The 13,595-nt window shown below is 45.1% G+C and overlaps 1 pseudogene; it reads right to left on the minus strand.

Moving 5' to 3' along the window:
• Positions 1 to 13,595, minus strand: part of LOC122751838 — a 66,728-nt pseudogene that overhangs the window by 9,314 nt on the left and 43,819 nt on the right.

The raw sequence follows: 13,595 nt of genomic DNA on the forward strand, positions 1-13,595 counted from the left end.
TTGTTTCCCCCTTAAAATAGAAGCTCCCTGAGGGCAAGAACAATCTTCATTCTTTTGTATGTGAACCTCTAGGCCTGAACAGAGTGCCTGGCACATGGCAGAAACTGTCTACTATAGACCACTGTTTACCCAAACAATTCCATCTGAGTATCTAATTTGACTTTAAAAGCCCACCATAACCTAAACACCACCTCCCTTTCAGTCTTCTTACATCTTATTTCCTGCCTCCCACTCTGATCCCATGACACTGGCCTCCTTCTCATGCCAGGAAGAAGACACCCCATCTCTAGGCTCCAGGCATCTTCTCTGGTTCTTTAAAATCGCTGGAATTCTCTGTCTCCTGGATACCTTCAAGTCTCTCAACTAAAATACCACCTGCTACAGGAAGTCTTTCCCAGCTCCTCTTTATTCTAGGCACTTCCTTCTTTTAGTTATATCCCATTAACCTGTCTATAGCTTGTCTGTACATATCTGAGTGCAAGCACTCAGGTTTCTCCCCCCTGGGACTGGAAGCCCCCTGAGGACAGCCACTGCTATTTGCCTCTTTGCATGCCACCAGTAAGCACAGCACCTGCCATATTGGAGGCACTCACTGAGTGTAAGTTGAATAACAACTTGCATTCTCACCTTCTCAAACCTTCCCCAGGTAATCTTACAGTGGCTTCTTGCCTGCACTATTTTTTTTTTAAGTCATCTTTATTTTATTTATTTTTTTTTTTGCGGGGCAATGGGGATTAAGTGACTTGCCCAGGGTCACACAGCTAGTAAGTGTCAAGTGTCTGAGGCCTGATTTGAACTCAGGTACTCCTGAATCCAGGGCCAGTGCTTTATCCACTGCGCCACCTAGCCGCCCCCGCCTGCATGCACTCTTTAAGAAAGTGGGAGCCTTTGTCTTTGCCAAGGCCAACCATGTACAGGGGCATTTGATGCTGTCTTCTCCAACAGTATCCAACTTCAATCATCCCTCCCCCAAACCCCTCAAATTTTCAACCTGTCACTACCAGCTGGTTACTTTCCTACTGAATTCAAGCACAGCTGTCTCTCCTACTCTTTTTATTCTTCTAACAGTTTTGACTCCTTAGCCCAGCCTGGGCTCTCCGCTCACCTTCTTCTCCCTGTCTCTCCTACTCTTAAGGAAACCTTCACTAAACCATTACCACCCCTGGAGCTTGTGATGGGTAAAACTCAATGTGTGTGGTCACTCTACCTGTCCCCTCTGTGGGGAAAGCTAACTAGGACAACAGTTTAACAATTTAGATATGTTTGGGACAAAATTTCCTCAGTTTATCCAAATAATTCGAGGAGACCACCAAGTCAAGCAGAGGCAGATTTATTACATTCTCATCAGAATGGGCAACCCCATGCAAGGGATGAGGAGCACAATAATGGGCCCATGAGTTGGGTTTTTATGGAAGTTTTGAGGTGGGTGTCTCCTTATGCACAGGGTGATCTCACAATCTAACATCCAATCCTGTCTCATCCAGGGTATGTGTTCAGTTCATGATCAGGGTGTGGATACATGTTCCAAGAGCAAGGGGGAAAGGGAGTGAAACCACTCCACCCGTGCAAGGAGGGGCAAGGGGAAAAAGGGGAGTGATGGTACCAGGATCTGGTACTGGGTGGAATGCAAGAAGGGAGAGGCAGTGTCTGGATGTGGTCTGAACTAGCAAGAGACATCTTCTCCTGCCTGGTCATAGAACAAGGTAGGGAGGAGTGTTGTAGCAACAGCATAGCTAGAAATAACAAGGACTAGGGGTTTGGAATGTAGGTGGGAGTGGGGGGTAAGGTGGTTTCAGGGTACATCAGGTTCAGTAAGGCAAGATACATGATTTCTATTATAATCTATGGAATAAAACATGAACACAATAATCTGACTATAATAGGGACTGGCGGTTGGGGTCTTTCCAGACCCCATCCTCAGAATCTGAACTGACTCAAGTCCACCGATCCCACACAGGTATTAAACATTTATTAAAATACATTAGAGGAAAAAAAAATATTAGAGGGCAGCTAGGTGGCGCAGCAGATAGAGCACCGGCCCTGGAGTCAGGGGTACCTGAGTTCAAATCCAGCCCCAGACACTTAATACTTACTAGCTGTGTGACCCGGGGCAAGTCACTTAACCCCAATTGCCTCACTAAAAAAAAAAAGATTTTTAAAAATATATTAGAGCTTAACAAAGAGAGAACAAGTGTCTCTGAAAGAAGAGGAAAACCTAAACCCCTCAACCACTCCTGGTTCAGCTGCCAACCCCAGGAGGTTCCAACCACCAACTAACAAAACAAACTGCCTTCCACACTGCTTCAAGCTGATTGGTTGAGGGTGTTCTCATGCTCACTCAGCAGGGGGTCCCTGATAATAATATTCTCACAAGGTATTATTCTGTTTCACATCTTTTTCCAAACCAAAGTCCTTGAAAAATCTGTCTGAACTCCTTTTTCCTCTGTCTCTCCCTCCTCACTCCCTTACAGACTGGCTTTCCTCTTCAGTCTCCTGAAAGTGTTCTCTCTCAATTTACCATTGAACTCTTCACTGCCAAATCTGGTAGTATTTTCTCAGTCCTGACTAACCCCTCTTCTTCAGATGACACAGTTGACCCTCCTCTCCTCCAGGATCCTCTCTCTTACATTACCTCCCACATGGCTGACCACACTTTTCAAGTCTCCTTTGATGGCCCAGGAACCATATAATTTTAGGAGCTTTTATTCTTTTTTCTTTAATAAAGTATTTTTTAATTTTTTCCCCATTAAATGTAAAGATAATTCTCAACTTTTGTTTATACAAACTTTCCAATTTCAGGTTTTTCTCCCTCCCTCCCCTCCTTCCCCCCTCCCCTAGACAGCAGGTAATCCGATATAGGTTATATACATACATACATACATACATACATACATACATACATATATATATACACACACATATGTATATGTATATTTATATATATAATAACATTAAACATATTTCTGCATTAGTCATGTTATAAGAGAAAAATCAGAGCAATGAGGAAAAACCTCAAAATAGAAAAACAACAGCACCAAAACCAAAAGAAATAGTATGGTTCATTCAGCATCTATACTCCACGGTCCTTTTTTTTTTTCTGGATTTGGAGATCCTCCTCCATCATGAGTTCCCTGGAACTCTTCTATACCATTGCATTGGTGAGAAGAATCTAGTCCATCACAGTAGGTCCACACACAATGCTGATGATACTGTGTACAATGTTCTTCTGGTTCTGCTCATCTCACTCATCATCAGCCCACGCAAGACCCTCCAGGTTTCTCTGAACTCCTCCTGCTCATCGTTTCTTACATCACAATAGTATTCCATTACATTCATATACCACAACTTGTCCAGGCATTCCCCAATGGATGGGCATCCCCTCAACTTCCAATTCCTTGCCACCACGTAAAGAGCAGCTATAAATATGTTTGTACATGTGGGTCCTTCTCCCCTTTCCATGATCTCTTTGGGGAAAAGACCCAAAAGTGGTACTGCTGGGTCAAAGGGTATGCACAGCTTCACAGCCCTCTGGGCAAGGAGCTTTTATGCTTGTTAAAATAATTGTGAAACGCTGTACTTCTTAAATTTTCCAGATGTTAATTTGTCTGTAAATTAGATGTGATAGATGTTTTCTGAGTGTATTTCCATAGAAATGGATTATTCCAAGATGGTACAACAGGAAGATTCTTTTTACCTTCTGCAAAGATCTTATTCCGGTGGACTTCATCTTACCTGAATTGTTTGGAATTCATTTTTGTTTTTCCTGGTAAGGACATCACGCCTATCAACCAAGGACTAGTAGCTGATACTTCTCCTCATTAACAAGAACCAATTCCTGACACCTCTGTTTCTGAATCATCTGAGTCTACTACATCCTCAACTACAAATAGGAAAGACCCAGTAACATTGCTCACGTTTAGTATTTGTGGCAGAGGAGCATGTAGCCTAGCTAGAGAAAATCCATGCTGTACTAATTGTCATGAACTCTTATAGGAGGAATTATAAGATTGACCCATTCAGAAAGCCTTATTATTGGTAATGTGCGTTCCACGCATGCCAATTGTCACGAGCCTTTAGAGTTGTTATTGTCGTTCTTACAAATTTAAAGAAGGTGTTTAGGTTGGCTTGTAGCTAGGATTTTCTACATTAATGAATCATCAAGTTGATGTTGAAGGAAATATGTACTTATCTTTGCCATGTTTCTAAGTCTATAAATGTGTTCTAATATGGTAGAAGTTATTGTGACTGTATTTTATATGTTGTACCCATTCACATTATTTTGAATATAATCTTGTGCCTCAGTAGGGGAGTGCCCCTTTGGATTATATGTCGCCCATAGAGGACTTCCCTCTATGTATTAAATTGTATCCATCTTTTAGATTGTTAATGATACAAGAGACAAATTTACTATTTGTCTTTGGATCAAAGGAGGGATAATGAGTGAGATTTTACCCCTTAGGTATAAGAGCTTTAATTATGGTAATAATCAGTATGTTGACTAAAAATTATGATTTACTATATTTTATTCTACTTTATTAGTAGATTGAGTTAATAATAATGGATTGTTTTAGAGTAATACCAGTGGAGCTAAAACCAACCCCATTTCTTAGCAATGCTACTATGATTGACAAGGCTCTTCTGATCAGAAGTGCCAGATGATCTGTAAGTTCCCCTACTGACAGCAAGCACCTCTACCTATCATATCACAGCAGTTTGTACATCATTGTATTCCCTGCTAACAGCAACCATCTCCAGTCATCATCTGTAGCTAAAGCTATCATTCATTACATCACAGTACTAAGTGTTTAGCAGATTGTGATATTCCCTGTTAACAACAAACAAGAGGCAAATACTTACAATAGCCCATTAAGTTTATCTAAAACTAGTAAAGCCCTGCAGGGGTATAAAACCCCCTGGATTCTAAGGCTCGGGGTCTTTCAGCTCTACCCCTACCTGAGACCGGCTTTATGGTGAGACTGACCCTCTCTCAATGAACCTATTTTCCTTGGCTTGGAGACTTTGTTGTTTCTTTCTCTCATCAGACTTAGAAATTTTCATAACATCTGGGAGATCACAGGAACCAAGTGTCCATCACTCTTGAGTAGATCAACAACTTGCCATGTACCTGTCTGGCTTCAATCTGTGTTCCCTTATTCTGCATGTCCCTGGCAAGGACCCTGACAATTCTCCCCACAGGATCAAATGATTTAATATTTCTAAGGCTCCCGGCACAGAACAGACACCACAGCACCAGCCCCAAGCCCCTTTCCAGTTTTCTTGCACCTCCCTCCCCTCTGCCTCTTCTCTGGCCCAAGGACGCTGGCCTCCTGGCTGATCCTTGACCAAGGCCCTCCATCCCTGATGCTGTGCCCTTCCAGTGGCTGTCTCTCATGCCTGGAGTGTCCTTCCTCCTCCCCTGCCCCTCCTGGCTTCCTTCCCATCTCAGCTCACATCTCACCTTCTGAACAAAAGCTTTTCCTGGTCCCTGACCCTGCTAGAGCCTTCCCTCTGAGGCTGCCTCCCATCCATACTGTAGAGACCTTCTGTGGACCCAGCTGCTGACACTGTCTCCCCCATTGGACTGTGAGCTCCTTGAGGGCAGGGCCTGTTATTGTTGGAACCTTCCTTTGCATCCCCAGTAGGTTGGCACAATGCTTGGCACAGAGGAGCCCCTGTCTAAATGCTCATTGACTCGACCTAAGAATGACAAGTGAGAGGGATTCAGAGAGAGCAGGGAAGACTGGGGCAGTCTGAGGCAGAAGGAAATGAGCAGAACCAGGAGGACCATGTCTGCTCTGCTGACAGCATGGCACAGGACAACTTCTGTCTGATAAGATAAAGCTTCCTTGGCTCTGCTGGATTCCACCTTGGCTGATGTTCGTCAGGTCTGTGGATGGGCTGCACTCACCTGGGATGGGGGTCTCTGGGCCCCCGGGGTCATTCTCTCTGGCTCCAGGCTCTCTCCTTGGAATAGCCTTTGGTTGTCTGCAGCCTGACCTGGGGAGGGAGAAGGGTCTTGGTGTTGGGGAGACATTGACTTTGCTTTTTCTTCCTAGGCTGGATGCTGACCTGCCCGGAATCATAGAGCTTAGAGCCTCAGAGCACTTCCAAAGAGGGGAGCAGGGAGGGTCCGGCTTGGAAGTGAACTTGGTCTGAGCAGGAGGAGACTCCTTGTCTTTGGCCTCCTGCCCCTCCCCCATCCTCCCACTGAGACCCCAGAAGTAGGAAGAGCTTGGGGTCCCAAATGGGAGGAGACCAGGCAGAGTATCCATGGCTCCTTACTCAGAGCTCTCCCTCCACCTGATACTATGGGTGACATGGGAAGGTGGGTCAGCTGCCCCATGGTAACAGTGGGAATGGCACCCCAGGACCTTGGGGATGTGAGGGGAGCCTCAACATGAAGCAGAGGCAAGGGGCAGACCAGAGAGCCAGGCCCAAGAAGGAAGCCTGCTCCTGGCCAGCCTGGCTGACCCTCACCAATGGGTCAGATGGGGAAGATGAGCCACGATGGAGTTGGCAGCCGGCAGAAGTGGGGTTTGGGGGTTCAGACCTACCTGGGACTAGCATGTGCAGAGATGGTTTTCAGAAGACAGAGATCTCAGCCCGGGGGGAGGAGGCAGAGAGACCTCAGCCCGGGGGGAGGAGGCGGAGAGATCTCAGCCAGGGGGGAGGGGAGGAGGAGAGATCTCAGCCGGGGGAAGGGGGCAGAGAGATCTCAGTCTCCAGTCCCGGTTTTCTGCCCGCCCACGCTGGGAGGCTCCTCCTAGTCCCCAGAGCCCCCCCCCCCTGCCCCGCCCCCCAGGCCCCGGCTGGGCCCTTTCCTCCAATCACTCCCAGGGCCAGGATCTCCGGACCCGGGCTGCCTCTCCTCCCCAAGCCCTGCCCTCCGTCACGTGGAACGCCTCGGCCAATGGGATGGCCCCTTTCTTCCCCTCCCCTCCCCACCCCCCGGCTGGTCCTCTCTGAGAGCTCCTCCTTCCCCAGGCCTCCAGCACTTGTCCCCCTCCTTCCCTTCCCCTCCTCAGCAGAACCCCCTGGCCTTCTTCCAGCTCCGCCTGCTCCACGCCTCTTCTTCCTCACCAGGATGTGCCACCCTACGGCCCCCCGCCTCTCCCAGGCATGCCCTTCCCCCATGTCCTCACCCCGCCCCCGTTCTCCCTGCAGCCTGGAGCCCAGACTCGTGCACCCCCACTTAACTTGCCCAGAACCTGACAGCCTTTACTGCCCTGGCCGGTCTCCATTCGTGACCCGCCACAGCCCATTCTGAACACTGAGGGGTCCTTTCCCTCTATCTCGTTATCTTCCCTAAGGGCCAGTCTGTCCCTAGAAAACAGCTGGATCCTATGGGGGCACCGAGGCCAGGCAGTCAGGACTCCGGGCTTATAAACCTCTCCTCTACTCCCTTAGACACACCTCCACCCCTCCCTCTCAGAGCAGGGGCTTGGCTGCCGCCGGAAATCCATCCCCTGAGGGTCCCACTGTTTCCCTCTCTGCCCCTCAAAAGCTGGGTCCTAATGGGAAGGGGAGAGGAACAGAAAGCAGGGCATCTTGGTCCTGGGGCACAGGACTGATCAGGGCATGGAGGCCAGAGAAGGCCTGAATGTGGGGTTGCTGTTGGGGGTGGGGGAGCTAGATAAAAACCCATGGACAGAGGCAGCTAGGTGGCACAGAGGATCAAACACTGGCCCTGGATTCAGGAGGACCTGAGTTCAAATTTGATCTGAGACATTTGACACCAGCTCAAAACAAAACAAAACAAAAACAAACAAACAAAAAACCCCATGGACACGATCCTGAAAGAGCCTTCTGGCATTTCTTTTTTAGCAAAGGTCCACCCTCCTGGCCCTTATTTTGAACTGGGGAGTGGTTGACAGGGCCCTGCAATATGGATGAAAAAGTGACTGGACTGGGGAGTGGGGCCTTGGGGTGTAAGGGGCTAAAATTCTACCTAGTCTGCCTAAAATATCTAATGAGTGGTCGCCAATAAATTATAAGCTTTAGCAAGAGTTGAGACTTTTAAGCAATTATTAAGGAGAAGAGGAATTTGGTGGAGAAAGGCCTAGATTCATCTATCTATCAAAGAGAGAGCACATTTTTACCTCCACACTCTACCAGAGTCCTCACAAAAGGGAGCAAGAGAGCCAGCCTCACCCCCTCTTCCTCCCAAAAGCAAATGTCACTTCCTGATGCCAAAGAAAAGCCATATGTCTTGCCCTCAGACTCCTTCTCCTCATGGCAGAGTCTCCAGCAGGTGGCATCATTCCAATTGTTACACGGGCAAAGACTGATACTCCTCATCCGGGCACAGGAGCAGTGGGCTTTGCTCCTAGTTCTTGTTCCCCGACCTGGAGAGGAAAGGGAAAGTCTGGGGGTAAAAATGAAGCTAAGAGAAGGAGTAACAATATATGGTGCATATGCACACACGAGGGTATGTTTGAGCCTATGTTTACACACACACCTATGTATCTAAATTGTTTCTATGTCTAGGATACAGACAATCCTTCACAGAGAAATTTTGTTACCAAGAGGTTTCCCCATTTGACCACTTCCCTTTTTCTCTTAGATCCCTCAATGTTTTCCGTTCAGAAGTTTTCAGTTTCAAGTAATCACAGTTGTCATTTTATCCTTTGGAATTGCCTCTGTCTCTTGTTTGGTGAAAATCACATCTCCTTCCCAGAGCTAGAACAGGCTGAGGAGCTGTTACCCTTCTAATTTTTGTATAGTATGACCTATAATGTTAAGGCTGCATAGGCATTTGGGCTGGATGGTGGGGTGGGCTGAAAGGTCTTGGTCTGAGCCTCCTTTGGAAGAGACTAGACTGCTTACTGCTTTCCCAGCAGATTGGATCAAATCAGGAGTTTTTCCTAGAAAATGCATTCTTTGAACTCCTCCTGCTCATTGTTTCTTCCAATACAATTGTATTCCATCACATTCATATACCACAACTTGTTCAGCCATTCCCCAATTGATGGGCATCCCCTCAATTTCCAATTTCTTGCAGCAGGAGGAGTTCAGAGAAACCTGGAAGGACTTGCATGAACTGATGATGAGTGAGATGAGCAGAATCAGAAGAGCATTGTACACAGTATCATCAACATTGTGTGTTGATCTACTGTGATGGACTAGATTCTTCTCACCAATGCAATGGTACAGAAGAGTTCCAAGAGACTCATGATGGAGGAGGATCTCCAAATCCAGAAAAAAAACCCAAAAAACTGTGGAGTATAGATGCTGATTGAACCATACTATTTCTTTTGTTTTCGGTGCTGTTGTTTTTCTATTTTGAGGTTTCTCCTCATTGCTCTGATTCTTCTAACATGACTAATGCAGAAATATGTTTAATGTTATTATATATATATATATATATATATATATATATATATATATATAAGATTACCTGCTGTCTAGGGGAGGGGGGAGATTTTATAATAATGTTTAATATTATCAGTCATTTATATTGATTTATCATTAATATGTCATTGTGACTATGTATACAGCTTTTATTATCCTTAGTGTAAGAGTGGTAATTTTGTTGCATTGATCATTATACCACTTTCCCAAATGACTCTGGGTATGGTTTGGAATTATTGTATATATTCCAAGTGTGTATTTAGTTATGCAGCATTTTTACCATCATATTGTCTTTGGTGAAATTAATATGAAATTTATGAATTATGGAAACTTAACATTTCAGAGACTAATTGCTCTTACATTGAGCTTGATGGAGATGGTTCCACTCCATGATGCAGGTCTTGGAGAAAATATATGTACAACAGGAGGAAAGACAGGTACATGTAAGATGCCCAGATGGAGGCTGAGAGAACAGCCATTCAGTGAATGCTGGAGGCCGGATTCCCTTAGTCCAAATACATTCAGTAAGTTCATAGTTTGCTGATAATAGCAGCTATGTAAGGCACATCTCTCACTCCAAAAATTAGTCTGGTGTCATGGAAGCTCCAGCCCACACACCTGATTTAACTTAATTTTGCTTTTTCATTCAGTCTGGTGGCATGGTTAGAATCCATCCACCTGAGGCCTAGCACAATTACTAAATGTCTATGTACCACATGATTTGGTATGGTAACGTTTCCATAACATTTTCAAGTGTTGTCACACACACACGTTACTAAATTTGGCCTTGATCCTGACATATAGTGGTAAAGTGTTAGTAATGTCATAACTGTCTCAATTTTCTATTGCTTATGGATATAAACATCCTCCAAAAGGGGGAATCCAGTATGTTTTATATGTATAAAGTTCACATTTGTTTTGTATATTTTGAAGAACTTTCACTGGTTTTTCTGAAGGAATTTCACTATTTATTGAACATTTTGTTTGTTTGTTTGGTGAGGAAATTGGGGTTAAGTGACTTACCCAGGGTCACACAGCTAGTAAGTGTTAAATGTCTGAGGTCAGATTTGAACTCAGGTCCTCCTGACTCCAGGGTCGGTGCTCTATCCACTGTGCTACCTAGCTGTTTATTGAACATTTTGTTTTTTTTGTTTTTGTTTTTCTGGACAATGAGGGTTAAGTGACTTTGCCCAGGGTCACACAACTAGTAAGTGTTAATTAAGCATCTGAGGCTGGATTTGAACTCAGGTCCTCCTGAATCCAGGGCCGATGCTCTATCCACTGCACCACCTAGCTGCCCCTATTGAACATTTTGAACAATACTATACTAAATACTAGTGAAAGCTCAGCAGTATCCAGAGACAACCAGCAGTTCCAGAGACAACCAGAATCCAGAGACAACCAGAGACAGCCAGGATCCAGACCAGAGTCCAGTTCCCCTGATGACATCTCAACCCTCTTTTGGTTTTTGTTTGTTTGTTTGTTTTTTGTTTTTTTAGTGAGGCAATTGGGGTTAAGTGACTTGCCCAGGGTCACACAGCTAGTAAGTGTTAAGTGTCTGAGGCTGGATTTGAACTCAGGTACTTCTGACTCCAGGGCCGGTGCTCTATCCACTGCGCCACCTAGCTGCCCCTCAACCCTCTTTTGAAGATGAGTTAAAAGGACTTTAAATGGACATTTTTGTTTCTTCCCACATACATCATCTGTAATGTGTATTTTCTGCAGAAGCCCTCCCACTACCACTGCTAGGTCTGTATCCCAGAGAGGCCAGAGAAAAGGACCCACAAGTACAAAAATATTTATAGCAGCTCTTTCTGTGGTGCCTAAGAATTGGGAATCAAAGGAATGCCCATCCACTGGGGCATGGCTGAACAAAATGTACAATATGATGGTGATGGAATATTATTGTGCTCTAAGAAATGACAAGCAGGATGACTTCAGCAAGGCCTGGAAAGACATGTATGAAAAGATGTATAGTGAAGTGAGCAGAAACCAGAGAACACTGCCAACTCAGGGACGGGTAGGAGAGGGAAGGAAAGAGGGATAAAAATGGGAACCCAAAACCATAAATAAAAATGTTGATTTTTTTTTTAAAAAAAAGATCTTGTATAAATCCCTCTTCCCCTTTAAAAGACTAATCTAAGTGATCCCATCCAGTTGTGGCTTTTCTGTCTCCTTTGCCTCCCTCAGAAAGGGTTAATTTAAAAAGATATGAATTAGGGGGCAGCTAGGTGGCGCAGTGGATAAAGCACTGGCCTGGGATTCAGGAGTACCTGAGTTCAAATCCGGTCTCAGACACTTGACACTTACTAGCTGTGTGACCCTGGGCAAGTCACTCAACCCCCATTGCCCTGCCCAAAAAAAAAAAAAAAGATATGAATTGGATTGTAGATGTGAATTGGTTTATACTGTGTCTTTGGTGTGCCCAAGAATTGTTTCTGAAGAGACTGCAAAGTGCATGCCCTGGAACTAGCTTGCCTGGCCCATCAGGCCCATCAATCCACTGTCCAGGGTGGATTGACTGCTTGGCTGAACACAGGACTAACTAGATCCTCCTGGTTTCCTTCGAACAGAATGGCGATTAGACACTTACCTCCTCCTGAGAAAGAGCCTGCTGGGCTTCCTCAAAACCCTTCCCCAAGGGACTCAGAATCTCCTGGAACTTCTCTTGCTAAAAGACTGTGAATTCCCAAGGAACACTTGAAGCCTGAATTTCAGTGTTCTACCAAAGTGAGATTCAGGTGATCCAAATTTTCCTCATCATCTTTTTTTGTAGGAGAATTAAGTGAGGCTATTTCCAAAGGCTTGGAGAATTTAGATGCCCCCATCAATCTGGGATGTTCAAAGGTCAAGAAGAAAAAAAGCTTGAAAAGGAAAAGAAATACAAGGACTCTTAGAGTTGACCTTCTCTAGTTATTTCCTAATAAGAGGCCAAAATTTGACTAGAAGTCTACTAATTGAGTTTGTATCTAACACATTGCTTTTTATCAGCCCACCTTGTTAGTCTCTTAAAATATTCCACTGGAGGAAGGGCTAAAGTGTTGGGGACTAGGGATAAAGTGACCCCAAGTGCCCCAGGAGAACAGGTAGCTTTGACATTCCTATTTCAGTTCAGGCCCATCATTACTATGTAGTGACTTTGGGGCAGCTAGGTGTTGCAGTGAATAAAGCACAGGCCCTGGATTCAGGAGGACCTGAGTTCAAATCCGGCCTTGGCCACTTGACACTTACCAGCTGTGTGACCCTGGGCGTCACTTAACCCTCATTGCCCCACCAAAAAAACTATGTAGAGACTTTGCCCACAACTGCCCCCCAAAATTCAGAGTACAGTGGAAGTGCTAAGGATTCAGGAACTGATCTGCCCCCCCCACCCCAGGCCACAAACAATTTAGAATATGGGAGAACAATACTTCAAGAATTAATATTTTATTATGAAATCAAAACTCTTACATTGGTTCAAAAATAGAGATGGATGAGTAGAACAAAATACACATGGAAGAATGAGACAATGAAATCCAATAGTCTAAATGTGCTGGTACTGGTTTTACGTGGGAGCAATGGATCCAAGAATCTTTCTCTCCAATTTTGATGGCAGTTGGAGTTGTTAGCAATACCTGGAAATGACCTTCCCAAGCTCAGTAAGCCAAGTGGCAAAACCAACTGCCTCACACACTGCTTCAAGCTGATTGGTTGAGCGTGGTCTCATGCCCACTCAGCAGAGGGCCCCTCATAATAATATTCTCCCAGGATGAGGTCTCTTGTTGGAATTCTAACAACTGTGCTGCGACAGAAGGGCTTCCCTTGTTATTTAGATCCTTAAGTTTTATCTCTAGCATGATTGTCCCAAAGTACAGTCAAATGAGTTCTAGATGAAGCCCTCCCCACAAGCACTGCTTTCATACGCCTTCATTCCAGTATCAATGTTGTCTACCCATCACCCGCATCCAGATAAATATCCTTGAGCATATTAGTAAGTCTCTCCACAATGAATCACCTGATATGTCTGCATGAAATCCTCCCCACATTGAGTTGTCTGCTGGGCAGTGAACTTGTAGCCCTGACAATGAGGGGGGTAACAGCAACAATGAGACCAAGTTAGATTCATAGCAGGGCTTCATGATCTGAACTTGGATACTACAGGGGCTTGTTCAGTGTGTGTGTCTGAGCTCAGAGAACACCTGGTGCTGGCCAAAGCAATACAATAGTTATGGGGTTTTGCCAGAAGGAGAATGAGCCCAAGGGAT

The sequence above is a fragment of the Dromiciops gliroides genome, chromosome 3 (genome assembly GCF_019393635.1).
Source record: "Dromiciops gliroides isolate mDroGli1 chromosome 3, mDroGli1.pri, whole genome shotgun sequence".
In the NCBI taxonomy this organism is placed as follows: domain Eukaryota; kingdom Metazoa; phylum Chordata; class Mammalia; order Microbiotheria; family Microbiotheriidae; genus Dromiciops; species Dromiciops gliroides.